Below are 27,348 nucleotides of genomic sequence, written 5' to 3'. Positions count from 1 at the left end.
TCGGATAATGAATAAAACAGGCGACAATGGGTTGTCTCTGAAGAAGCAAACAGATCTAACTGCGCTCTGCCGAAACATTTCCAAATCAGCTGAACCGACCGGGGGTGGAGTCGCCACTCGCCGGAGCGCGCTGCTCGTGAGAGCGCGACTGCCGCTGTGTTCAGCGACCCCGACATGTGAATGGCACGAAGAGACCTCAGATACTTCTGACTCCAGAGGAGGAGAGACGGGCGAGATGCGACAGGTGACGAGAGCGCAAATCGCCTTGGCGATAGATATGCGCTACAGCCGCAGTGTTGTCGGTGCGCACTACATCTTAAGCATCAAATCACGTTGACGAAACGGACGAGCGCAAGATATACAGTGCACAGCTCGAGGCAATTTATGCTAATGTCGCTGGAATGTCGAACAGACCCCCGAAGCGACGAGCCCGCCGTACGTGGCTGCCCACCCCGTGGTAGAGGCATCTTTGCCAACAATAGCATGCCTGGAGACCTCTCAGTGGCACCCGCACCCTGAGAAACGCTGGGTCTGACCACGGGGTGAAAGTGTGACGGCATCTCGATGTAATTATAATACTGTGAAAGCCGGTGAGCCACGCTCTCCTCGGGACTCGGTCATAAAGCCAACACTGAAGCGGTCTCATATGGAGCAGCCCGAGCGGTGTCACGGCCGCGGCTGCTGTCATATGCCCCAGAAGTTTCTAAAATTATTTCAGTGGAACCGCAACCCTGCCTTTAAATGTTGAGGCAAGCCAGAATTGACTGAACACGCGCTTCTATGAGACGTGTTGCTAAAACGACCAAATCCCGTTACTTTCCAAGAAAAGAGATTCTCTGCACGGGGCAAAGTTTACTCTTTCCCCAGTTGGCCTGAAGACCGAGACGAGCGAGGTGTTTAAGTACACGATCTATGTGTGTGCACAGCATCTGACGAAACTGAGCTATTATGAGCCAATACGCCAAACCGCAAACACCACTCTCTCTCTCAGGGGCTGCAGTGCGCCATCCGCAACTTTCATGAAGACACAGGAAAAGAGAGAGAGAGAGAAAGCCCGAACGGTGAAACTTTGTACTGATATGCCCTCCCCTCGAACACAAACCGGAGAAACGGCCTGTGTTGGGGGAGTATGGAGACATGAAAGTACGCGTCATTCAGGTTGAAGGCTGCGAACCAATCCTATGGGCGGATGCATTAAAATATGCTCCTCTGCGTAAACATTTTGAACAGCATTCTGTGAATGTGAATTCTGTGAATTCTCGATTCAGTACGCGCAGATATAGGATCGGACGCAACTCGCCACTCTTCTTGGGTACAATGAAGGGCTGTAAAGCCCGAATTTATCTCGGCTGGAGGGACCGGCTGGATCGCGTCCTTTCGCCAATAGGACAGCAATCTCCGCACGCAGTACGTGCGCATCGACAGCCTTCACCGTGGTGAAGCGAATGCCTGAATATTTGTAAGGTAGCCGGGCAAATTGAATGCGTAACCGAGACGGATCGTGCGTAAAAGCCAACGCGACGGGCTGGGAAGCTCTTCCCAGGCCCCCAGATACCGAGCGAGAGGAAATTACCGGCAAGATGTGTGTACCCATGGCGAGCGGAGACGGGGAGCTCAACGACGCGTGCTCTTTGGCCGCATTGTGAGATGTTGTGTGTAATGAAACACTCACCCGAAACCGCTGATGGATGCTGAGCAAAGGCTCCTTTGTAGATGTCCCGCTCGATACATCCGCTGGCGAAAGAGGAAGAGGAGAACTCAGGGTTTTGAGCCCGTCCGAAACTCCTATATGCCTCCGGTGATCTGGAGAAAGAAGAGGAATTCGCTCTTTGAGGTTAGTGGGTGCCGATTGAAGTCGGCGGAACACAAAACGAAACCAAGGATTCCCCACCCGGCCCCCCTCCGGGGTGGGGGGGAGAATGATGCTTTCACCATCTCCTGAAGAGCGATCCTCTCCATCTTCAGATCGCCCGACTCAGAGCCGCTAAGTTTCATTTTCCACCTCTGTAGCGGGCTGAGTGGGCGGGTGTACTGCTTACGACAGGTTCCTCAGAGCTGCCGGGATGAAGGAACAAAAAAGCCGTAGCAGGACGCCCTCGGCGAAAAACAGACCAATATACTGACGTAACGGAGGGGGCAGCTAGGCTCCGACGTGGCATGATGCCTCAGTCTGCTCTAAAGCGGCCGATCATTGTTGGACACTCTCAGCCGCGTCGCCGAAATGGCTGGTCTAAAATTGAACATTTAGGACGATTATTAACGACCTACTCAATGCCCGCAAGACACAACCAGAGATGGCGTTCCTGGACCACCGGGGGTGGGCATAGCACGTCCGGCGGCCTGTGGGGTGAACCCAGTCGCACGTAGCGCCAGGTCAGAGCCACACAGGATTTTTTAGTTGCCGGACCGTGACCTCACCTGTGCAGATCCTTCAGTGCCTTAGCCTGGCGGACCTGCATCACGCCATGGCGCGCACGGCAGAGGCCGCCTCTCACAACAAGCCCGTGGGTCTGTGAGGGGAGGGAGGCGGGTCTCTTGGAGCAGCAACCTTAGCGGCCCCGCCGTCAGGAGAGGTGAGAGGTGATGGCTGAACGATCGGTTCCGGGAGGAAAACGAGTTTTCCACGACCGTGTCAACCAACATGCACCCCGGGAAGAAAGGCACAGAAGGTCGGGGCTGTTCTTGCAGTCCTGAAGTGCCAATCATCTAGGCGGGACGGTGCAGTGGGGGAGGAGCTCTCCGCTCCACGCAGACCGTCTCCGCGCTCCCGAGCGTACATGGCCGCCACTCGGGGTCGAGCACGGAAGCCCCTACCCAACCCGAAGGCGGGAGTGGGTCCGAGTCGGCGACCGAATAGACGACCCCCTCTCCGATGCTGTGACAGACATAGAATCCTCGTGAGGACTGAAAGAGGACGAGAGCGCGTAGAACACGCGCCACCCGTCTCTTACGGCACCTCTGGCTGTGGATGGGGGTGCTGAGAGTCACTGGACGAACCAGCTAACCGATTCAGCACCGTTTATACGGAGATAAGATTTCCGGAGTTTTGCCACCGCACCTTTAACGGGGCTCCGCAACGGAAAAACAGGGGTAACGTTCCCGGAGGTACGAAACCCGTCTCCGCCATCCAAGAGGTTCATACTCTCTTAGGAGTATGAACCCTCCACGATCGCAGCCTCAGCATGCACTCTTGCGCACGAGAGAAAATGATCGTGGCCACCCGGGGACCCATACATTTGCCGCATCCAGAAACACGGACGGAAAGACATCTTTAAAAAGACGCTCCCGTCTCAGTGCAAGTGAAATGCTGTCTTTAAAAAGATGCAGAACACCGCAATACTCTTTTAGAGGAAATACTCTTTTAATGTGCTGATGTTGATGAAGCACACAGGGGAACGGCTACGCACACACTCAACTAAGAGTGAGAAAAAAGTCAAAAAATTAAAAAGAGAGGTGGAACACCCGCGAGCCTCCGCTGAAATGCCTTTGCCCAACCAAATCGAACACGCAGAGTTCTCCAAAGAGCAGAGAGTAGCTTCTCGTGAGCAGTCAGTCTGCCAGCTTTCGAAGCTAAAAAGCTGATTTGATAACTGCACCTGCCGCTCATTAAATAGCTATGCGGCGGGGCGGCGCCGGCAGATGCAATTATCTGCATGCCAAGTTCATTGGCGTTTTAAAGGTTTCTCGAAGCAGATAGGTCACCCGCGAAGCGGTTCCCAATTCCCAATTCGTCGGTCACGACGTGACGTCGTAGTGACCGACTGAAAGGGAACCATCCTTCCCAGGCGTTCATTGATTTCCTGTTCAACACAAATGAGCTGCGAGTGTTGCATGAGATGAGTGTGTGCACTTAGTAAAACCGCGTCCGACTGAACTCTTGAATCTTCATTATGTTGGTGTTTTATATCTGGCTTTGCTTCGTGATCAGCTTTCTCGAGATTTTTATTCCTCCACCAGGATTTCGGCGTTTTAGAGCAAAAATAGAGTTCAATCAGTTTATTGGCCTTGTGAGGATTTTTACAAGAATGGCAAGCTCTGAAGCACAGCATAATAAACTTAGAGAATATGTTTTATTGACAGAATAAATGGAATATAAACATTATATATGGGGTAATTTTGACAGGTAAATTGTACCCCAAAAATAAAAATGCTGATATATTTTAGCCAATCACACATTTAGCCAGAATAATTGTCGTTTTATGTACTGTTATCTTTTTTAGAAGTGTATTTTTATCTTTATTTATTTTTTAATTGAAAAATTACAAGATAACAATATACATTTTATGTCATTAAGTAATTTGTTGGATTTCTAAGTTTAACTTTTATTAGTATTGTTTATTTTTTAATAATTAATCAATTGGTAAAGCATTGTATTTGCAATACAAAGATCATGGGTTCGAACTAATGGAAGATGCTTTGGATAAAAGTAATTTAATTTAAATATAATTTAATCTTTTTTGTTTTAATCATTTATTTGTGCATGAATTAATTTGATTTTATAAACAGTAAAGCATTTGTTACCAAAGAACCAGACCAAAACAAACACACAATATTGATATTAGTACTGGCGGACGTCATCTTGACCCAAAGTCCTGAACTAATGTCTTTGTTTTTAGATAAGGACTCCGGTGGTCTTTCGAGCTCTCTGGAAAGCAATAAGAGCCGGGCGTTTTCTAACACAGCCGTGCAATCAGCTCTGTAATTAAGATTCAGCACCAGACTTCTCTGCCACTTTCAATTGGCGCCAACATGGCAGCGAGTAGTAAATCAGGTCTGTTAGTTCAACGCACAGACGCAGACAGATTCAAAGCCACGGCCTGTATGAGCGGCTCAATCTCACCTGCATGTGCTTACGATCCAGCATAATTAAATTCAGATTAGAGTAACGCCAACAATATCCACCTTGTTTTTAACGTAAATGTGGTCGGCGCCATCTTTGAGCTCTTTTGTGTAAGACTTCCGGTGGTCGTATTGCGGGTGTGCCATTTGGCTGGCTAGTTAATGTTTATTATGAAATAATAGATCGGCATAATTTGTGCAGTTGTGGTTGCCATAATAGCTGGTACAAATGCAGTAAATCTTTACAAAACATTTGTTTTCACCATAATCCATGCACAAGAACTGAATGTGTATGTGGCGGACATGCACTCATGATCTGTATCCACACATCCATCCAGTAAAACATTTCATAAAAACTGACAGAGAACAATAAATACAATAATTGGTTACAACAACTAATATTATGCTGAAAAAAATATGCTGATTTAGCATGATTCAAAACAGATGACAGTACAGAATATATGACATAAACTGCTTATTAGTTAATGTTTATAATAGTTCTTAACGTATTTGAAGGTATTTGTGTTATGTTTTTAAATTAAAAAGCACATAATTTCCTAAATATCCTAATCATGTCTTCCTATTGTGCATAAGAAGCGATGTAATAATAGTTTGCATAAAAATTAAAACAAAACTGAATAAATGTAGTTGTTTAATATCCTTATTATCGTTTTCAAATGTGCTGAATAAGTAAGAAACTGCTGCTGGCTGTCAGCGCCACATTCATGCGATGAGCTTGATGCGTCACCATCGAAACTCAAAAATTATAACAGTCAATTAATAATAGCAGTTTAAAACAACCTGAAAATGTTAAAAATATGAATTATTGGTCTATTTATTTTGTAGAAACACTTGACTTTCCCATGTATGTCTCTCTGAGCAACAATACGAAACAATTGAACATATCTTCATATGATATATCAGGCCTTCTTCATTTCATCCTCCCACTGAGTTGTGGGTGTAGTAAATATTTACCATAATGATTTTTAATCCTGTGTTGTGCATGCTCCCACCACATTGTTTTCTACAAGCCAGCTATTGAAGTGGAAGTCTTGCACAAAAAAGGAAAATACGTCACATGATCACTAACTTCCACATTTGAAATTAAAGGTGACAGAATGATTGAACAGAGTATTTATCCTTGTTCTGTGATGTGACATGTAGACAAAACATTTTTTGTTTGGGTCTGTAATGCCTTAGAAGCTTCCTAAAAACCTCTCTCAGATATCTCTATTAGGGTGGGGGATTTTAAACAAGTGGTTTTGCACCTATTTGGCTCCCCCTACTGGCTTAACTTGCAATCTCATTACTGATTGGCTGACTTTGCTGCCACTCAAAAAATAGCCAATTATGTTAAAGTGGAGGGGCAGTTAGATGCCTGTGATGTCATAAGCATCAGTTTTTCAGATTGGGCTGTTTTCTGGCTGACATTTCTAAAAGAGGAATTTCTATGAGACTGAGATGTTTAGCATGTTTAGCACTTTTTGTATGTTTGTGAATGTGGGTAGACTACCATTATTGAACAAAGACAAGGTAAAAATGGTTTTTCATTCTCTGTCCCCTTTAAGTTGGATAAAATGGCAAAAGTCAACGCGATTTTGTTGATGCATTGTCGCTCATGCCGCATTAGATTTACTAGATTAGATTTCGAAAAATTCAGTTAGCAAATAAACTTTTAAAATTCAGTATAATATGAAACAAAAATATTGATAAATTAACTTGCACTGCACAAAATTTTGTCCAATCAGAGGCTGTCTAAAATATAAAATCCCTCCCCCAATATCACTTGCTAGCACCCAGAAATTAGATTAGAGTTATTTGCTGTTGCTTTTCATGATATTATTCACACGTACCTTTAAAGCCAAGCAAACAGAAGGAATAATCGCTTTCTGCAGCGCTGGAAAGTCAAAAACGTTTTTATGAATTTTTTGTAAAACTGCCGTTTTAAGCTGGTTATAAAAATTGTGTGTATAGATTTACACTGAAAAAAATATTCATTCAATTCACTCAATTTTTTAAGGTAAGTGGTCGCAATAAATTTATTTAAGCTACATTTAAACAAATACAATTTTATATTTAATGTATATTTATATTAATTCTATTGAAGCCATATTTAATTTAATTATATACTATTATATAATTAACAATATTTTGCCTCTGTCTTTTTTTTGTATGTCACCTATATTATGTAGCTAATAACGTATTTATATTTTTTTATAAATCGTTTTTTGTTGCGTCAGGTCCAGATTACACTGTTGTGGCTAATTTCTGCAATAACATCCTGCTGCCTGTACATTATCCCGCTTATTACATGGCTATTTATTTATAAGTAAGATAATGAGCATTAAATATTGATTTGAAATATTTTATGAGCTAATTTTTAATGACCCATTTACTTTGGGTTTTAAGATAAGACAAGACATTCAGTTGTCACAAATTTGTAAATATTAGAAAAACACGTTTATGCGATCGCATAATTTTTGCAAATACACGGCACTTTCGCAGCATAAATTGCAGATTTCCGTGCGCAAAATATGCGGGGCTTGCATGATTTCATAATCCCCGCATATTCGTAACAAAAAGCATGTTTATATTAGCCGAAAGTTGAAAAATGGTGCATTTATCTCACACAAGCACAGCCATGTCCCCTATTGTCATGGGAACGTTATGAAGTGACGTGATTATGTGACGTGAACGTCATTGAAAAGCTGCAAAAGCTGAAACCCGCAGTTTTTGCAAGTTCCCGCAATTTTTGCAAGTTCCCGCAATTTTTGCAAGTTCTCGCAATTTTCAATTGCATACATAATTTCACTGCGTTTTTCTGGAAGGACTGAAATATAATGTCATATATGTTATTAAAAGACATTTATATTTATTTTTTGTGCAATATTAAACTGTACAGTCAAAATGATTTGCAGCATTCGGTGTTATCTAGAAATAGCAAACCTGCAAAAGTCGCGACTGGCCAATCAGAATCAAGGATTCCAACAAGTCATGTAATAATATAAAATAAAGACTATAGATTTTACCCTTTACTTAAGCTTTTAACTCTGCATGGCATAACATCCATACTATCGTGTGTTTACATTGAAGGTTTCTCTGTGTCAAATGCTAAACATTTACCGCGGTAAAGAAGCTCCTGCTGTTGTTTCGGCCTGTGACTCCGGAACAGTAGAGATGCTGTCAGGTAAGCGTGCAGGGAATTTCATCAGACATGAGAGGCTTTCCAAGAGAAGCGCTGGCGGCTGATGGGTTTCTCCTGTAGTTTGAGTCCCAAAGCTCCCAGCAGCCCGAGGGAACTCCAGCACACGGCTCATGTGTTTGTATTTGCACAATAATATACTGTAGGCCTGGAGATGATTCAACAGAATACATCACAGGAGGGACGGTACAAGCGAAAATCTATAAATATCCTGTAGACAAGTCTCAAGGAAATCAACTTTTGTAGCCTTTTGTTTTAATGGTGGGGTCTTCTGAATGAACTTTGGAAAAGTTAGTTGATTTATCTCATGGAGTCAAGACGTCCTTTATTGAAGTGCTCAAGGACAATCTGTAAACACGTTAGCAGATTTAATTATATGCATCTGTAAACATGGCCGTGTTGAACGTAATGATCATTTGCAGAGGCAGAAATCGCTACTTTTGGGCTTACAGATGTGAACAAACTTCTGATCTCAGATATCAAACTATGGCATGAAACCACATGCTATTATTTTTCTGTGCAATCAGTCTTATGATTTACATCAGACAGGCGCAATTTTTTTTGCATTCTGGCAAGGTACCCCTGAGTTTCATTTTTTTACGATGCTTTATATGATAACCGAACGTGTTATCTTCGCTCATTGATGCTATAATAGACCTTCGTCTCTGTACATGAATACATGTGACTCAAGCTATACTTACCATCATCTGTATCACGTACACTAACAAGACTCGTCCCATGTGTCAAAACGTGTCTCGTCCAAAGTGCCAGGCGTGAATTAACAATTAACCAACTGTTGTCTCATAGCAACCGATAGTCTTTAAGAAGTTCATCACTGACTGCTATATTCAGCACAGCACCCTTGGGGTGGGCGAACATCTAGTGCAACATTTTTTATTCTGATGTGAAAAGATAAAATGGAAACTGAGGAAGAGGGATGTTAAAAGACGTGTCAAGACATCTTATAACGACCAGTCTCAGTAGACGATGTTGTGGGGAACAAATGCGACGGGTTGATTTGGAGTTTGGAAAGGTTGGGCCCAATTAGACCAAGATGGGGTTGGGTAGAAATAAAGCTTCAGGCTAAAACAAAATCAACAGGACAGTGGCATGGGTAAATTGTAAACATGAAAATATTCATGTACTTGCATGATTTCATGCATGCTGTCATTGTCTACTGTAAAAAAAGTTGGTTCAAATTAGGGATGCATAATGATTAATCGCGATTAATCTATAGCAGAATAAAAGTTTTTGTTTAAATCACTAATTATGTATGCAATAAATATACACACATGCATGAATAATTTTAAGAAAATATATATTTATATTTTAAGTATTTAGGGCTGGGAAAAGATTAATCGCGATTAATCGTGAAAAATAATTGTTTGCATAATATATGTACATATATACATGTCAGATTTTTTTAACTTTTATATCAATTTTTTAAATTTATATATAATACAGAATATACAAAAATATAAATAAATATTTATACACATGTAAATGTTTCTGAAATACATACATGAATCACACACAAATCACTTTTATTTTGTATGCGATTAATCATGATTAATCTTTTTCCAGCCCTAGTATTTATATTTATATATAATATAAATTATACATAAATATACAAATGTATATACACATGTAAACATTTCTTAAATATATACATGCATGTGTGTGCATTTATCTATACAAAGTTTTATACACAGTTCACACACAAAAACTTGTATTCTGCTGTAGATTAATCGCGAATAATCGTTATGCATACCTAGTTCAAAGTAAGTTACCTGGTTGCTTAAAATATTCAGGTAATTTTACATTTTTTAGTTAACTTATATTTTTTAATTGAATTAATAAAATTTTTTAAAGCAACAAGGTAACTTATTTTATTAAGTTGAACCAACAAATCCTTTTTTACAGTGTGATTACTTACTGGCCCAAGTCAAAAGAGGCGAGTCTTCATGACATTTTGTTACTGTATACTGTAAAAAGTGAAAAGTTGGATCAACTTAAAAAATAACTTCAATTGGTAACGCTTAAAAATTTCACTTAAACTTACTTAAAAAATGTAACTTAAACATATAGGTTGAAATTACTTTGACTTTTAGGTGTTACCGATTTTTTTAAGTTTTAACTTTTTACAGGGTAGTGTTTCTTGGGTGTTTAAAGATTTCTGCTGTTTTTGTCCACTACAGTGTAAAAAAAAACAAACAAATAATTTATAGTCAAGATAAATAAAAGTAAGTTTAAATTATTTGTAAATTTGAGTTGATTAAAAAAATAAGGATTTTTTTACACTGTAGGCAAAAATTGCTAAATATATAAATAAAATAAATTTGCCCTGGATGTTTTAAGCCACGTTTGTGTCAAATAACCGTGCTAAATAACCAAACTCTAAAAAATGCTGGGTTATTTTTAACCCATTTCGTTGGGTCAAAAAGGGGCAAACCCAACCTATTGGGTTGAAGTGAAAGGCTTTAGAAAATGTTAATATTTGACCCTGCTATGTGTTGAAACAACCCATAGTTTAAAGGAAAACACCACTGTTTTTCAATATTTTACTGTGTTCTTACCTCGCCTTGATTAATTAATACATCCCTATCTTTTTTCAATTTGTGCAATATAAAGTCAATATTATATATATATATATTAGTCAATATAAAGACGTTGAGGTAGACGCGATTCCGCCTCATTCGCGTTTCTAGTTTGCGCAAATGGCGCGAATTGAGTGTTGCCACAGCAAACCCGCGAGTTGAAAGATTTGAACTTTGGAGGAAAAACGCGCCGCGTTAACCAATCATGAGCTTGCTCTAGTAGTGACGTGATTACCAAAAGCGGACGGAGTCGCAGAATCCCCTCCCATGACGCGAATTTCCGCGTGAATGTCTCGATGAATAGAATTTCACGTGCGGCTTTCACGCGTGAATGAATCGAGTACACTCAAAATGTTCAAGCGACAAACTAGACGTGGTAGACGCTAACTTGATGCCTCCAACACGGCTGGTGTGAACCCACGGTAAGGAATAAATGGGGTTAGGCTAAATGCTAACACATTCACGACGCTCTGTACAAAAATTAAGTGCAAGCATTGAATAAAGATAGGTATTTATTACATTCGTTTCAGTTGAGGTAAGAACATAGTAAAATATTGAAAAACAGTGGTGTTTTCCTTTAAACTACAATCCTACAGATTAAATTTGTCCATTTTTGAACCAACGAAAAATACCCCAGCATTTTTTTGGAGTGCATTGCATTAGCAGTGCAAAAGGTTATGGGTTCGATCCCAGTGAACTCACATACTGATAAAATGCACCTTGTAATTCTCTTTGGATAAAAGCATGTAAATATATAAACAAACCCAACTATTGGATTAAAATGAACCTATAGAAATCCTTTAGAGCTTCCAGGCTGCAAAAGTCACAAAGTCTCAGAAAGTCATGTGATTAAACAATAAAAAATAAGTTTAAAAGTGACATGAAAAGTCTTATTATAAGCAATATTAACATTGATGCCTTTCCGGAACAATTTGACGCATACAGGCCTAACTATTTTGTATGTGATGTGCTTTTATGCCCTGAGCTGATTTTTTCATGAGAAATATCATCTGTTGCACTTGGATCAGGTATTTATAGTAATCCTGTTGAGAACGCTGCTGTATTTTACCGCAGTAAGACTGAAAGCTGTCTGTGGCTCTGTGTTGCTGTCAGAGTTTAGCACCCTCGCCTACTTGAGCCATCCGTTAGACAGTTGTCATAGATATCCCATAATGCCTTGAGCACAACCCTGCCGAGAAGATACAGGAGAAAACCTACGAAGCTATTCTGATATTTATGAAGCTATTGTGTTAGCAAATCATTTATATTAGCAAACTCAGAATCTAATGAGCCGAAGAGAGTGCCATAGAACTGACAGACATTTTTTAGCACTTCAAGCTATTTCAGTCACTTACCTTTATTATTAAATCCAAGGGTCTACCCTGAAAATCGTCACGTCTTTGTGACAATTTCAAAAGATAGAAAGGTGAGAGATTTATCAAGGCTTCCCTGTCAAAAGTAAGTGAGTCACGAAATTAGCCGAATAAGTAAGAATATGTTGTGTAACAGTTGGCAGAAGGGTAGAATTTTTTTTGTGACTGCAGAGGATTCGATTTCCGCTTGTGGTTGCCAACGCTTTCTGGTGTCGACTGGCATCTGCTCAGGCTAAGTTTGGCTCTAGGTTCTTACGCCAAACGGGTCGGCGTGCGTGGCGACCCACACGCATCATAGGTATGGGATACAAAAACGATCATGTGACGTAAAAGTAAGAATGTATAGCATTGTGAAATTACTTATGGGAAGCCATCATGACGTGTTTTTGATTGATCAGTTTTTGATTTGATTGTGTATGATATTATTGCTTATTGCTTTTCCCTGCCAATGTGGCTTTGGTTGTGTCAGCAGAAAGTGAGGTTATTTCAGTTAACGTCTGACACTATAGCCAACATGTTTTAATATTAACATCACGATCAGTACTTCCAGTACAAATGGTATCTGAGTCTCCTTTATGATGTATATTTGAAAATATTGAGTCATTATTGCACATTTTTAGGAATGGTGAAGGGTTGTTGGTATGTAAGTGTTATATTATTTAAAAAAATGCTGGATATTAAGTAGACTTTCTTTTATCCTTCAACTCCACACACTGTATCCAGCCATATAATTTCTGTCTTCAGATGTCAAATTGTGTCACAATACCGGGAGGTTTTTATAAAACCACAAATTATGAGGTTTGCACGGTATATTTGTAATTGTTAGGTGCAGTTTCATGTGACAGTGTGCTCCTGGGGCGCCTTTGTGTATTATGTTTCACCTCAAAAAAATCTGTATCTTGTATTATATACCATAAAGTAAGAATGTTTTTTTATTTATTACAGTATTTTGGTCTTTATTTGTTTTGATAAAATATAAAATAAAGATTTTACTTAGATGTATTATTGTAGTCAAATTAGTTTTAAGAATACTAAAAAATTTTTCGTTTTGTCATAAAATTAATAATGCTTAAACAAATTCTAGATGGCTTTATTTTAATATAATTTTATAATAAATATTTTTTTTGTTTAGATTTAGTGACTAAAATATAATCCTTGATTTATCAGCGAGGTAACGATCTTATAAAGAGGCGTGGCCAGTGCCATCGCGTCGTGAAATAAGGCGGGGTCAAAAAGAACATCCTGTCAAGGAGGGGCGGAGTTTGTGTGTCAGTTCACCACCACCGCGAGAGAGAGGGAGTGGGCGTGTCCATGACGTCACCATCCAGCTCTCCTCCGCGCGCGGGTTCGTGGTTTCTCCTCAGCGGAGCTTCAGGATTCAGACGTGCCGAGCGAGCTGCATCGCTATCCGGGGGATTTAAAGCGTTATTCACCGCTAACCACACCCGGAGCTCTCCTTATCTCCCTGGATCTGCTCTCTCCTTGGATTATAATTATTATTCATTCTTTCAGACCATCAGCGTGAAGATGTAAAGGGGTTTTTGCGCCTGCTGAATACAGACGAACACAGGAACGCGCTCGTTGAAAGAAGGTAAGAGCGGTTAAATTTGACATTCATCACTTAATGTTGATGCTCACACATCGTTGGCAACAGAAATAATATTTTTCCCACTTCAGGTAAAGAGCGTTTGAATGACTAAACGCATGGTGAATGTGGTACCCCCGTGCGCATTTTACGCTTAGGGCGCGCTTTTGCGCATTGAAAAGTGGTCAGGTTTGATCAATTTTAAGAGTTTATGAAAGACTTGTGGTGTTTTATTTGCAATACTCAGTCCGTGGGACAGTCAGCCTGCTAAAACCAACGACCCTGCGCGTGTAAAGTGAGAACTGATGCCACCGCGCGCCGTGCCAACCTCACATATCGCGTTTCGAGATGAAAGCGATTTGCCTTTAACGAATTGATAATGAAAATGTATCTGTTTCATCATACTAAATTGTCTATGTAAGCTAAGACTGGCTGTGTCGGATGCGAGGATGTACATTGCATTGGTACCCTTTGATCCGCGCGTACAGAGCATCACTCTTTGCCTGCGTTCAAGAGAGGCTGTTTCATACCCACCTGCTGTAAACTAGTAAAAAAGACGATTTATTTCATGCCATTTCATTGTTATTAATATAATCTAAGTGGGTAGATGTTCGCTTAGATCATTTCATCTTTTTGCGCAAGGATTTCTCCGAAGAAAGCGGTTACTTTAAACTCACGCGCTTTCATTTACAGTGTGAATCAGTTATTAATGATTTTTAACAGAATAGTGAGTGTCAATCAAGTGTGTTGTTTAAAACTGATGCGATCTAATGTGAAGCTTAGAGATCATAAATGATGGAGATGATGGTGTCCACACATGCACCTGTTATACCGTCCGCGTCATCTCAGAATGTGGATGAATCAGTTCGTACGTGATATAAAATATGCATTAGATGAATAACAAATGCACTGGATTTTGCTTATATTTCTTTTAAAATGTACGTCGATGCTCTTGACATTTCAGATTAGTATAGTCTATGATTAATATGGATTTCTCAGTGATCGACTCGATCGAAGTTTTACATTTGGTGTCCTGCTACAGTATCTTGAATAATTGGTTGCATCCATAAGCAATCATATAAAGTGCAAATTGATATAAAGATGTAATCTCTGCGTCTGTATGGCTGAAAGAGCATTTAAATGCATGTGTTATTTCTTAAATGTGATGTTGTGCTATTATATATGTTTAATACGTTTGCATATTAATGAAGATATGGTTTACTGTGGTTTCCAGCAGTCTATAGGAACTGTGTATGAGAGCGCTGTGTTAGTACAAGATGGGGCGTGGCCGTAAAGTCAAAGCCACACCCACTTTATTGGCAGATATCAGAATTTTATATTAAGTGCACGGTTCCATATGAAGTGCAACAATCCATATTTTATCTTTTTTTATTTAATCTCTCTCTTTCTATCTCTCTCCCTCTCTCACTAAGAATCCATTAAACCATTTATATATGGCATCTATTTAAAGATATATATGGAGATGCCACACATGTTTCCCCAAAATATCACCACACACCACACCTTTAACATCAAATCATTCTTTTGCCGATTCAGCTGATGTTGTGATTTCGTATGAATATTTCGTTTGGCTTCCCTGCGAGATGTTTCAGTCCACGTATAGACTGCAGGTCGTAGCCAAAGGCTGTAAGAGAGGAATCAAGTGCGCTCGTAAGTTCCATTCACAGCACTCAGGCCTGGTTATGTAAACACTCGGAGCTCTCGGATGTTCAGAGGCAATGAATGCACTTGTCGGATTTGTCTTAGATTTCCAGCGAGTTCCCCGCGGCAGCACTGGGTTGAATACCTGTCATTCCTTATGTATGAAAACGGCTCTCGTCACCGCATGAATGGACATTGTGTTATTTACGGGCATGTCCCCGGGGCCCTAAGTCACTCCGAGCTCTGACGGATTGATCAGAATTTTTATATCAACAAGAGCCTCTGTTAGTACTGATATATATACAGTTTTATACAGTAAGCTAGTTAACTCCTATAGTTATAAGGCAACCAGTCAAATTTGTAATCTAAGGTTGCAAAAAAGTTTTTTGTTTTTTTTTGCTGTGTGTAAGACCTTCATTGAGACTATCTGAGTATGTTAAGTATTTCATTCAGACAAAACTCACACTTGCCGGGAGCAGCAGGATGGAGATACGCTGTTTTGTTCTGTAATGGGCATCACCTCTGTCTGTTTCCAGCCACCCTTGTTTTGAAAAGACAGATCGAGGGCTGTTGTAGGAGCCTGGGGTGCTTGGGCTGATAAGGATGGGTGCTTTTCATGAGCTGTTTAAAAGCAATGCTTGCTTTCATGAATCTATGACACAGCCCGCTGTAAAATACCCAGTTAATGACCAGGAAGAGGGGATTATGGGGCATGAAACAATGCACACGTTCGTACACACATCTTATAGCGGAGTGAACTGACTCTATCTTAAGATAAGATGGGTTACGATGGTGTATAAATACAGTAAGTGTTCGTTAATTCCATTGTGCTAATGCTCTTCAGCAGGAGTAATGCAGTTTTAGTAAAACCTCTGCAGCTCTCTAAAATGCTTAGTTTTGTGTGTTGGGTTCACATCTGGTTTAGTTGCATTGGATAGCTGTTAGGGACTGTTGAAATTTAGTATGTAACTCGTCTCACACCGTTTGTGGACACAAAAAGTACAAATTTGTGACTTGTTATGAACATTTTAGTAACCATAGCAATGCACCACTGACATCCCCTCACACCAATTGAGCCACATAGAAATGGGGCGCCAATACAGAACACCTTAGCAACTGCATAGCCCTGACAACAGCCCAAACCAAATCAACCATATAGAAACACTCTAAACAATCATTCAGAACACCTTAGCAACCCCATAAAAATGCCCTGACAACCACCCACAGCATAGCAATCACATAAAAAGTATATTACAATTACTCAGAACACCTTAGCAACCCCCTGGCAACCACCCACACCAAAGCAATCACATAAAATAATTTAACAATTACTCATAACCCCTTAGCAACCCCCTGGCAACAACCCACATCAAAGCAATCACATAAAATAATGTAACAATAACTTGGAACACCTTAGCAACTCCCTGGAAACCACTCACACCAAAGCAATCACATAAAATATTGTTACAGTCACTCAAACACCTTAGCAACCCCATAGCAATGCCCTGGCAATCACTCACACTAAACAAACCACATAGCTATACCTTAACAGCTACTTAGAACATCTTAGCAACCTCATATTAACACCCTGGCAACTATGCACACCAGAGCAACCACATGAAAATACCTTAAGAGCCACTCAGAACACCTTAGCAACCCCATAGCAATGGCCTGGCCGCAACCCACAAAATACCTTAACAGCCACTCAGAACACCTTAGCAACCTCATAGCAACGCCCTGGTCGAAACCCACAAAATACCTTAACAGCCACTCAAAACACCATAGCAACCTCATAGCAACGCCCTGGCCGAAACCCACAAAATACCTTAACAGCCACTTAAAACACCATAGCAACCTCATAGCAACGCCCTGGCCGAAACCCACAAAATACCTTAACAGCCACTCAGAACACCTTAGCAACCTCATAGCAACGCCCTGGCCGAAACCCACAAAATACCTGAACAGCCACTCAGAACACCTTAGCAACCTCATAGCAACGCCCTGGCCGCAACCCACAAAATACCTTAACAGCCACTCAGAACACCTTAGCAACCTCATAGCAACGCCTTGGCCGCAACCCACATAATACCTTAACAGTCACTCAGAACACCTTAGCAACCTCATAGCAACGCCCTGGCCGCAACCCACAAAATACCTTATCAGCCACTCAGAACACCTTAGCAACCTCATAGCAACGCCCTGGCCGAAACCCACAAAATACCTTAACAGCCACTCAGAACACCTTAGCTTAGCAACCTCATAGCAACGCCCTGGCCAAAACCCACAAAATACCTTAACAGCCACTCAGAACACCTTAGCAACCTCATAGCAACGCCCGTGCCGCAACCCACATAATACCTTAACAGCCACTTAGAACACCTTAGCAACCTCATAGCAACGCCCTGGCCGAAACCCACAAAATACCTTAACAGCCACTCAGAACACCTTAGCAACCTCATAGCAACGCCCTGGCCACCACCCACAAAATACCTTAACAGCCACTCAAAACACCTTACCAACCTCATAGCAACGCCCTGTCCACCACCCACAAAATACCTTAACAGCCACTCAGAACACCTTAGCAACCTCATAGCAACGCCTTGGCCGCAACCCACATAATACCTTAACAGTCACTCAGAACACCTTAGCAACCTCATAGCAACGCCCTGGCAACCCCCACACCAAAGCCACCACATCAAAAACATAAAAATAATTCAAAACACCATAGCAACAACATAGAAATGCCCTGGCAACCACCCACACCAAAGCAACCACATTAAAAAACTAGCACATCATAGCAACGCACTGGCGACCCCCAAAAAATGCACACATATAGAAATACCCTAACAACCATTCAGAACACCTTAGCAACCACATCAGCAACACCCAGCATCACGAGCATGTAGGAAATGATTAAATCCAGTGAATATGTTCAGAATATTTGTTTCACGTTCCTCACAGCCTCCGGGTAACGTCATTTGTATTCTGGGATGAATTATGAACGTCTGAGGAATGGCGTGTGCCGATTAAGTGGCCGAAAGGTGCAAATGTTTCGGCTTTTGTTCTGCATGATGGGTGTTTAAAAGGTTTCATCTAACCTTAAAATTATACCCGGATATGATGAATGATTTTTCAAATCTACTGTGACAGCGGAAGATATCTAAATGCTTAAGTAAGACTTTAAAATGTTTTACTACATTAAATGACACTTAAGATTTTGAAGGTATTTGATTGTTTGAGGGTTAATATAATCATAAAATATTCAAGCACTTGCCTTAATATTTTATTTAATGCACTGACTGTATGACATTTTTAAGCGCCTAAATATATTCAGTGTATATACAGTATTCGTATTAGCTCATCACAATGTTCACAATGCAACGTCTCAGTTGTTCCTAAATTTTGTCTTGTATTGCATTGCCAGGAGATCCTCAGTACTGTACGTTTCCGAACCTGACATTTTAATGGGTCTGATGTGTGCGTGCACTTACACAGCGGACCCTGCAGGATGCGGTGGGTGTGTTTTTAAGAAATATGGGCTTCTGTGTCACGCTAGATGGATAAAGTACGTTTCGCTCTTCCGGGAGTGCAACAGCTCCAGGCGTATCCAGGTTGAGTTGTAGTTTAAGGGTCAGCAAGACCAAGAAGGGAATATTATCCGGGAAAAATGTGTCATCGCGTTTCGAGCGGCTGGGTGGAAATTTTGTAGGTGCTTTGTCTTGAAATCCTGGTAATGGCCAATTTGCATACTTATGTTACACACTACAGCGGACATGCATGAATACGTACAGTGGTATTTCGTATCACCATTCAGACACCTGATCAGCGCACTACGATTTAGTACACTAAGTAAATAGTATGCACATGCTTTATGGTTGTGTAAAATATTGACAAACCCCCAAAAAACCTAGAAAATGTCCATAGGTATGTCCATATTTTACTCGTAGGTAGAAGAACCATTTGGGTTCCCCAAAGAACCAAAAGGTCTTTATTTCTTTTATATGTTGATGGCAAATCGCTTTAGTTTGATAAACATCTCATCATATAGCACCTAGACAGCGTGGTTTGCTTCATTGACTGCTCACTGTATCAGTTTAATGTGTTTGTGACTCATCTCAAAGGTCAGATGGAGACGGGGTCAGATAGACGAATAATGGCGTACCTCCCACAGGTCTGCGTTTACACACCTTTCAGAAGGCGCCCGCCGAGGAGGAGGCCCGTCGGGTCATAAACCTTGAAGGTCACACGACATTTCATTTCTCCTCCCACCCGGTTGGCATGCTGAGATGATTCTCTCGTTGAGGTCTTCTGAGGTTAATGCATCTGGACAAACAATGCAAAGCATCTTTTTTGTCCGTCAGGTTGTCGCTGACATAAGATCTATGAATGATTCATCATTATCTCATGTTTAATTGAGTGAATGGAGACAGTGGCGTTTCCAGTGATGTCTGAGAGATATAATGTTTATGATATATCCACTCCTTATATCTTTATTGGTCTGATCTGCAGTAATCGGTTTAAAACGCATGAGATTGCCATATGGGACCTGCAGCCGGGCTTTTGTGATGGGGATATATGAATACTGTATGAAGGCTTATGGGGTCTTAAGCATTAGAGGCACAAATCCAAATCTCTTTGTTGTATGAACTATAAGATATACTCTATAAAATCAAGTAATTTGTTATAAGATATTAATCAGGCTTAAAGGTGCAGTGTGTACATTTTAGCGGCATCTAGTGGTGAGGTTGTGAATTGCAACCAACGGCTCAGTCCACTGCTCACCCCTTGCTTTTGAAACACATAGAGAAGCTACGGTAGCCAACACCAGACAAACAGATCACCGTCAGAGACAACTTAGTAAAAAAAGTTTGTCCGTTAAGGGCTTCTGTAGAAACATGGCGGCCCTAAATGGCGACTTCCATGTAAGGGGACCCTCTGTATATGTAGATAAAAACATCTCATTCTAATAAAAACATAACGGTTCATTATGAAAGGTCTTTATACACCCTTGATAATATAGTTTTGTATATTATTTTGCATTTCTGTCAAGCGATCCTTCAAAAAATTACACACTGCACCTTTAAAATGACCAGACTTTTATTTAGTTATGGTAAGTGTGTTTATTAATAATTTGTAACCAACTTCCTGTTTCTGTAGCTCAATTGGTGGAGCGAAATTTCTCATTTGTTTGATTTTAATGTAATTAAAACAATAATTTTAATGGATAATTTTCTAAATATTTTGGTAATTAAAATCATTTTATTTCCTATTTCTTATTTGTTTGATTATTATGTAATTAAAACAATTATTTTATTGTATAATTTTATAATTAATTTTGTAATTAAAAGCTATTAATTTAAAGTTTATGTTAGAAAACAACCATAGACTCTATAAAACATGGACGTAGTGTCTGTGACGTCAACCGTAGGTTTCTGAAGAGCGTTTTTGAAGCCAAAAGTGGGCGTAGTCGGTCGTAGCCATCTTGGATTACGTTTACACATGAGCGGCTATGTAATCTGACATTTCATAATCGGTTTCAAAAATGTCAGTTTTCAGAAAAGTGTTAATTGACACGTACCCGTGTATATATGCCGTCAAGAGCATGCCAAACCTCTAGGTGGCGGTGTAACAAGAAGCTCAAGCCCACGTAAGCCAATCAGAATCCCGAAAACAGCAACGAATCACTACCTGTTTCTCTTTTGAACAAGGTCACACTTTTGACGTAGGTCGAGCTCTGGCGCATACTGTGACGTTGGCTGCATAAACATCCGTTTGTCTCAGTTTACATACAAACGTGCAAACAAAGATTTTCAAAATCTCCACTCTTGCCAGAGTTTTTAGTAAGAATCGGATTCAGATGCGAGTTCTCCGTTTGCGTGTAAACGAAGGGCGCGAACGAAGGGAAATGTCTCAGTTTCTCAAAATAACCATGTACGTAAACAAGGCCTTGGCAAACACGTCACCGGGAGTGTCTCTCCCGGATAGCCGAAAATGGCCAAATAGGTGGAATGTGGGTGGAGCTGAGTAGACAGCATCAGCAATCCACATGTCACTCAAGCCGCCACCCCCTTAATTATGCAGAACTTTAAGGGTTTTAAAATATTAAAACAGATGAGTTACAAAAAATTCACTCGTCACACTCACCCCCGCCTTACAGTTACACTATTACTGGGAATTACTGGCAACTAGCTGCCAGTAACTTACTGTAGATTTTACATTTATGTTATTTGCTGGCAACAGTTTGTTCAAAGTTAAATGAACATGAAACATTTTCAGTCTTTATCTTCCACAGTAAGTTACTGGCAGCCAGCTGCATAATTACAGCTAATTTTTTACAGTGTAGCTATATAGACCAGAATCACTATTTGTACCATGCTGTAAACATATTATTTTCTGCTGTAAAGTTTGGCATTTTAACACGGGGGTCTATGGGAGCCAGCCTCTAGGGGCCTGTTGATGAATTGCAGTTTAAGTCACTTCCATGTTGGCTTAATCAGAGAGATCGGAAGGTTGTCCCTCCAAAATAATAAATCTAATAAACCATATAAATCAGGTTTTTAAACTGTATTTATGTCCCAAAGTTGGGTAACATTGTTGAATTTTTTTATTTTTTTATTTTTAAGAGTATATCATTATATGGTCTATGTTTTTATGGATTGTCTTGTATGTATGGATGGCCGAATTTCCTGTCTGCACAACAAATTTACTTTCGGGCACTAATAATAAAGTAAATAAAAGCAAAAGAAATATTGCAATCTTTAAAGGCAGGGTGCGTGATTTTTTAAAAACACTTTGGAAAGGAAGTAAAGGGAGTCGGGCCGAGTACCTAAACACACTTGTAGCCAATCAGCAGTAAGGGGCGTGTCTACTAACCAACATTGTTGCCTGGGTTGTGTATGTGTGGGGTCTATACTATAAAGGTCCAGATTCTATTGGTGCAGGGGCGTTGATTTCAAATGTCAATATTGGCTTTCAGAGATCATGCACCCCGCCTTTAAATAAGTAGAAAACTAGCCAACCCATAACATGTTTAGTTTTCTAAAGGTTAGAAAATGTTTTGACTGTCCATTTGTTCAAAATGCTTTTGGACTGTATTCGGCACTCTATTCATTGGAAGTGGCAGGTGTGTTTGTAGGACAGAATGGGAGAATATAACCGGATTGTCCGGGTCTGACGGTTGAGATGGAGCTGAATTCCAGCCTTTGTGAGGGACATCAACTGTTATTGATCAGAAAGATTTGTAGCTCATGCCGCTTGACTCACCGTAATCCATTTCACTGACATCTGCGCTAGATGTATCATTGCAGGCCGGTTGGACACAATCCCTGACTATATATTACACCCTTATCTGCTTATCCCAAGCTCGAGAAGTGTGTATTCACAGAGAAATGAATCAGTTTTAGCTTTGCATATTTTACCCATAATGCCGTGCATTCGATCAAGGATTTGTCTAATGTTAGAGGACATACTGTATCTTACAAAAATATGTCTACTGTGTGTCAAATTTCATCTCTAAAATTAAAAGGAAAACAAATGTAAACTCTTTCCCCACCAGCATTTTTATGATTTTAATAAAAGTTTAATGCTTTCCAGAAAATTATCTTCTTTAAATATATAAACATACAAAATATCAAATGAAAAAACAGATGCTCCGCTTTCAAACACACACACACAAAAAACACTCATCCTAGCCTTTCAAATATGGGTAGGATTCTTCAAAAATACCAAATTTTGAGCAAAAATCAAAAGATCAAAGCATACAAAGAGTTTTTACTGTTTTTGGATCAGCAGAGGATTCAGTGTTTTATACGTTTGGTAGGGGACCGTTTTCTTTTAATTGACGAGATATCTCGGCAATGGCGGGGAAAGATTTAAGTGGCGGGCTGCAAGTTTGAATAGCAACGTCGGACTTGTTTGACTGTTACGAGCACGTCTCACATATTTTCCAGTATCTCACGCATGAGCGCCAAATTTTAAGATGCAATGTCAAATTAAAAGAATTTCAACTTTTGCAAGCAACGCAGCTCATCAATGTCAGGTCTAGAACAGTGGACCAATCAGGAAACCCTGGAGGGGGGAAAAGCATTGCAAGGTTTTGTTTACAGACGCTTTCAGCATTAACAACATAAACAAGCGGATGTCGTGGTCCGCACGTAACTTCCGGTAAACTCCGCTGAGAATAAATAACAACAAAGTTCTTTAAACGTAGTTTATTTATATAACAAGCAAAAACAACACATAGATTACTAGGAAACCAAAACATTTGTTATTTTCGACGAGGCAGTTGTTCAAGAGATCAGTTTAGCAACTGGTTGTAAAGCATCATAAGCATTTTTACAACCTGTTGCTCATGTGCAGCGTGCAGATTTGTATGTCTCTCTTTGCCTTTACAGAGATATGCGTATGAGGACGCGCTCCGGTAAACAGCGCGAGGCGTCTACACATCCCCATCAAACAGCGTATACAACACATATCTATCACGGACAATTGCATCCTCATGCCAAAAGTTTCTTATTTGCATGCGTCTTAAAGTTTTGAGCGTTTAAACTTTTATTTTCCTCACAGCTGCTTGTCTGCGTTCAGCCGCCGCCCACACACACAGCAGCCTGTCATTAGTGCACGTGAACAGAGCGATCTCTCTCTCACGTCTTAAAGCTACAGTAACCTAATTCATCTCTCAATAAAATCACTCTCTGCTCTTGACTAAAGAATTTTTATACTTCATACGAATGCGTGTATATTTAATTAATACAGTAAAGTCTGTGAAGTGTTTTATTTTCAGTACTTTTAGGAGACATAAGCCTTTTTAAAGCCATATGAAATTTCTCTTTGCAGAATAAATATTTGATGTGCTTATTTATTTGAGTCTCTATTAAAACAATAATATACCTAATTACTGCAAGTAATATAACAAAGGCAACATCCGTGGTATTATTTTATTTAGAAAGATTGTAACAGTTGGTCATCAAAGAGCTTGCATATCAGCTTTAAAAAATCGGTATCGGAATCGGTATCGGCCGATCACGAAGATTACAAATCGGTGATCGGTATCGGCTGCAAAAATCCTGATCGGAGCATCCCTAGTGGGCTGTAATATCAGGAATGGATTTATTGCGTTCTGTAAAAAAGGAGGAGTGGCGTATGTCGCATTTTGGGAAAAAAGGGAGAAAAGATGACAAAATAACATGGCGGATATTGGATTTTGCGTAAAATTAATTATTTACTTTTAACTACTGACCTGATATAATAGTGATTTTGGCAGTAACTAATTTTTTTCAAAATTATTATATTATTATGAATATTTTAATATTTATGAAGAGCTCAGATGCAAAAGTCTCTAAACGCCACCTCCGTCAAAAATCAGATAATGATGTTAACCGAATGCTCTTGACACATACTGTGCATTCTTTAAATACCTTCGCGTCAAATCCTCTTAATCCCAGCTTCAGACCATTCAGAAATACAGTTTTTAGCAGAATCCATTAAGAATCTAATAAAATCGCTTATTAACAAGAAACCATGCCAGACGCACTTAGCCGGTTTTGCATCTAAACTAAATATATTTTAATCTGAAATAATACCTATTCTCAATATGTTTTCCTACTGAAGATCTCTAAAGGGATTTGAAATTCATTCGCTGTGCTGTTGTGCCCTGCATCTTAAAAGCTTTTCAGTTTGGCATTGGTTTTCTGTAGCCTGTGTAATTCTCATTGTGCTTCTGTTTGCTCCGTTAGGTTCTTACTCTATTAACTGTAACAAGGTTTTCTTCCTCTGCTTCTAATGGCTTAGTAAGCATACAAGTGTAGTTATGTACCTATCAGTCAAAGTTAAAGCCCAACAGAGATGTTTTCATTTCCTCAGAGCCGCGCTATTTCCTTTCTTTACGCTTTATTGCGTCTCTGCGGATTTATAGTTTGTCCGGCGACATTGATTACGGATTTTAGTAATTGTTTTTTGCTCTGGTTTCATTAGCAGACTGTATTTCCCCTTAGAGTCGTTTTTCCAATCAGCCTCGGCCGCAGTAGCACTTAAACCAAACAAATACCTCAAAACAAACAAAAACGACGAATTGTCAAAGTGAACCGCAAGCTCATTTGCATATTAAAAATCGCTCGCGTTTTTTTAATTGAACACAATGAGTGGCACAATGCAGTTTAATGGAAGGGATGATAACTTACACATGGGAAAGCTTTAAACAGACACGTTTCAGGTGTTTCATCTTTCGTTTCATGTGGAATGAGGGAGTACGCTGGGAGGAATTTCAGGAATTTGGCTGCCTGTTGGTTTCCCCGCTTTGCTTCAGGTTCTGGAGTTTCGGAGAAAATTCCCAGGTGCACGACGGATGAAGGGTTGAGAGCTTGCCAGCGTTTGCTGATGAATGAGATGAAGACTTTTGCCGATCCATGGGATACTTGATCTTTCTCAAGTCTTATTTCTTTTAGATTAGTTGCGTTAACATGTTTCTGTTGATCAGTTTTGCCCTTATAGCCAACATTATCTTCCGTTTACTTTCATTATACACATTCCTTGTCTTACCGCAAGGAGTTTTTGTAGCTTGGTTAATGTCATCAATCCTTTTATCTTATAGCAGATCACCCAGATGAAAGTGTTATTGCTTAGATGTACATAGCTCTGGAGATCTGAAGTTCTCAGTTGATATTTTTCCTAAAATTGCTTAAAGGAGACATTTTACGAGACTTTTTTAAGATGTCAAATAAATCTTTGGTGTTCCCAGAGTACGTATGTGAAGTTTTAGCTTAAAATACCATATAGATAATTTATTATAACATGTTAAAATGGCAAAAATGTGCAATTTTTGGGTGTGCCCTTTAAAATGCAAATGAGCTGATAGTGGTTGGATTGTGCAGATTAAGGGGCGGTTCTGACATCACAAGGGGAGCCAAATTTCAATTACCTATGTTTTAACATGCTCAAAGAGAATGGTTTACCAAAACTAAGTTACTGGGTTAATCTTTTTCACATTTTCTAGGTTGATAGAAGCACTGGGGACCCCATTATAGCACTTAAACACGGAAAAAGTCTGATTTTCATGATATGGCCCCTTTAAGAGAATTAAAAATTGAAATTGTTAAAATAATAAAGAGTATGAAGTTATAAAATGAATGTATGGTTATAATAATCTGGATTTGCCTACATTTGATTAAAATTGAGTTTATATTAGTCTTTGCAGACTTGTGAAATCTGATTTCAGTTTAAACTCTTTAAATTGAGATTTATACATCATCTGAATAAATAAGCTTTCCATTGATGTATGGTTTGTTAAGATAAGGCTGAAATATCTAGGCTGAGATACAACTATTTGAAAATTTGAAATCTGAGAGAGCAAAAAAATCCAAATATTGCGAAAATCGCCTTTAAAGTTGTCCAAATAAAGTCCTTAGCAACACATTACTAATGATAATTTTTTTTTAAATATATGGAAATTTATAAAATATCTTAATGGAACATGATCTTAACCTAATGATTTTGGCATAAATAATATATATTTTTATACCATATTTTTTTACCTATACAATGTTTTCTTGGATATCGCTGCATATACATGTTCGACTTGTATTGTGGTCCAGGGTCACATTTTTGAGAGATCTGGGTTGTTTTTTTTCTGGAAAAACACAAAGACTAATAAAGTTTCCATTCCCTGGGAAAGAAATAATTGAGATATTAAAGGTGCAGTGTGTACATTTTAGTGGCATCTAGTGGTGCGGTTGCGAATTGCACCCAACGGCTCAGTCCACTGCTCACCCCTCGCTTTTGAAGCGCATAGAGAAGCTACGGTAGCCGCCACCGGAAAAACATGTCATCGTTGGAGACAACTTAGTAAAAAAGGTTTTCGGTTAAGGGCTTCTGTAGAAACATGGCGGCACAAAATGGCGACTTCCACGTAAGGGGACCCTCGGTGTATGTGGATAAAAACAGCTCATTCTTATGTAATAAAAACATAACGGTTTATTATGAAAGGTCTTTATACACCCCTGATAATATAGAGTTATAGTATATAATTTTGCATTTCTGTCAAGAGATCCTTCTAAAAATGACACACTGCACCTTTAAAGAGATCTCATTTGTGAT

At 39.7% G+C, this 27,348-nt stretch overlaps 1 protein-coding gene across 1 annotated transcript in view; it reads left to right on the top strand.

The window, feature by feature from the left end:
* Positions 1–13,354: 13,354 nt before the first annotated feature.
* Positions 13,355–27,348, top strand: part of ptprsa (protein tyrosine phosphatase receptor type Sa) — a 240,010-nt gene continuing 226,016 nt past the window's right edge. Inside the window, exon 1 of the mRNA XM_055217681.2 lies at positions 13,355–13,602. The gene's annotated coding sequence lies outside the window, so the exon portion shown is untranslated. The remainder of the gene's footprint in view (positions 13,603–27,348) is intronic.

This window comes from Misgurnus anguillicaudatus, chromosome 23 (genome assembly GCF_027580225.2).
Source record: "Misgurnus anguillicaudatus chromosome 23, ASM2758022v2, whole genome shotgun sequence".
Classification (NCBI taxonomy): Eukaryota; Metazoa; Chordata; class Actinopteri; order Cypriniformes; family Cobitidae; genus Misgurnus; species Misgurnus anguillicaudatus.
The sequence above is the reverse complement of the archived record's forward strand: the minus strand, read 5'-3'. Positions and strand labels throughout refer to the sequence as shown.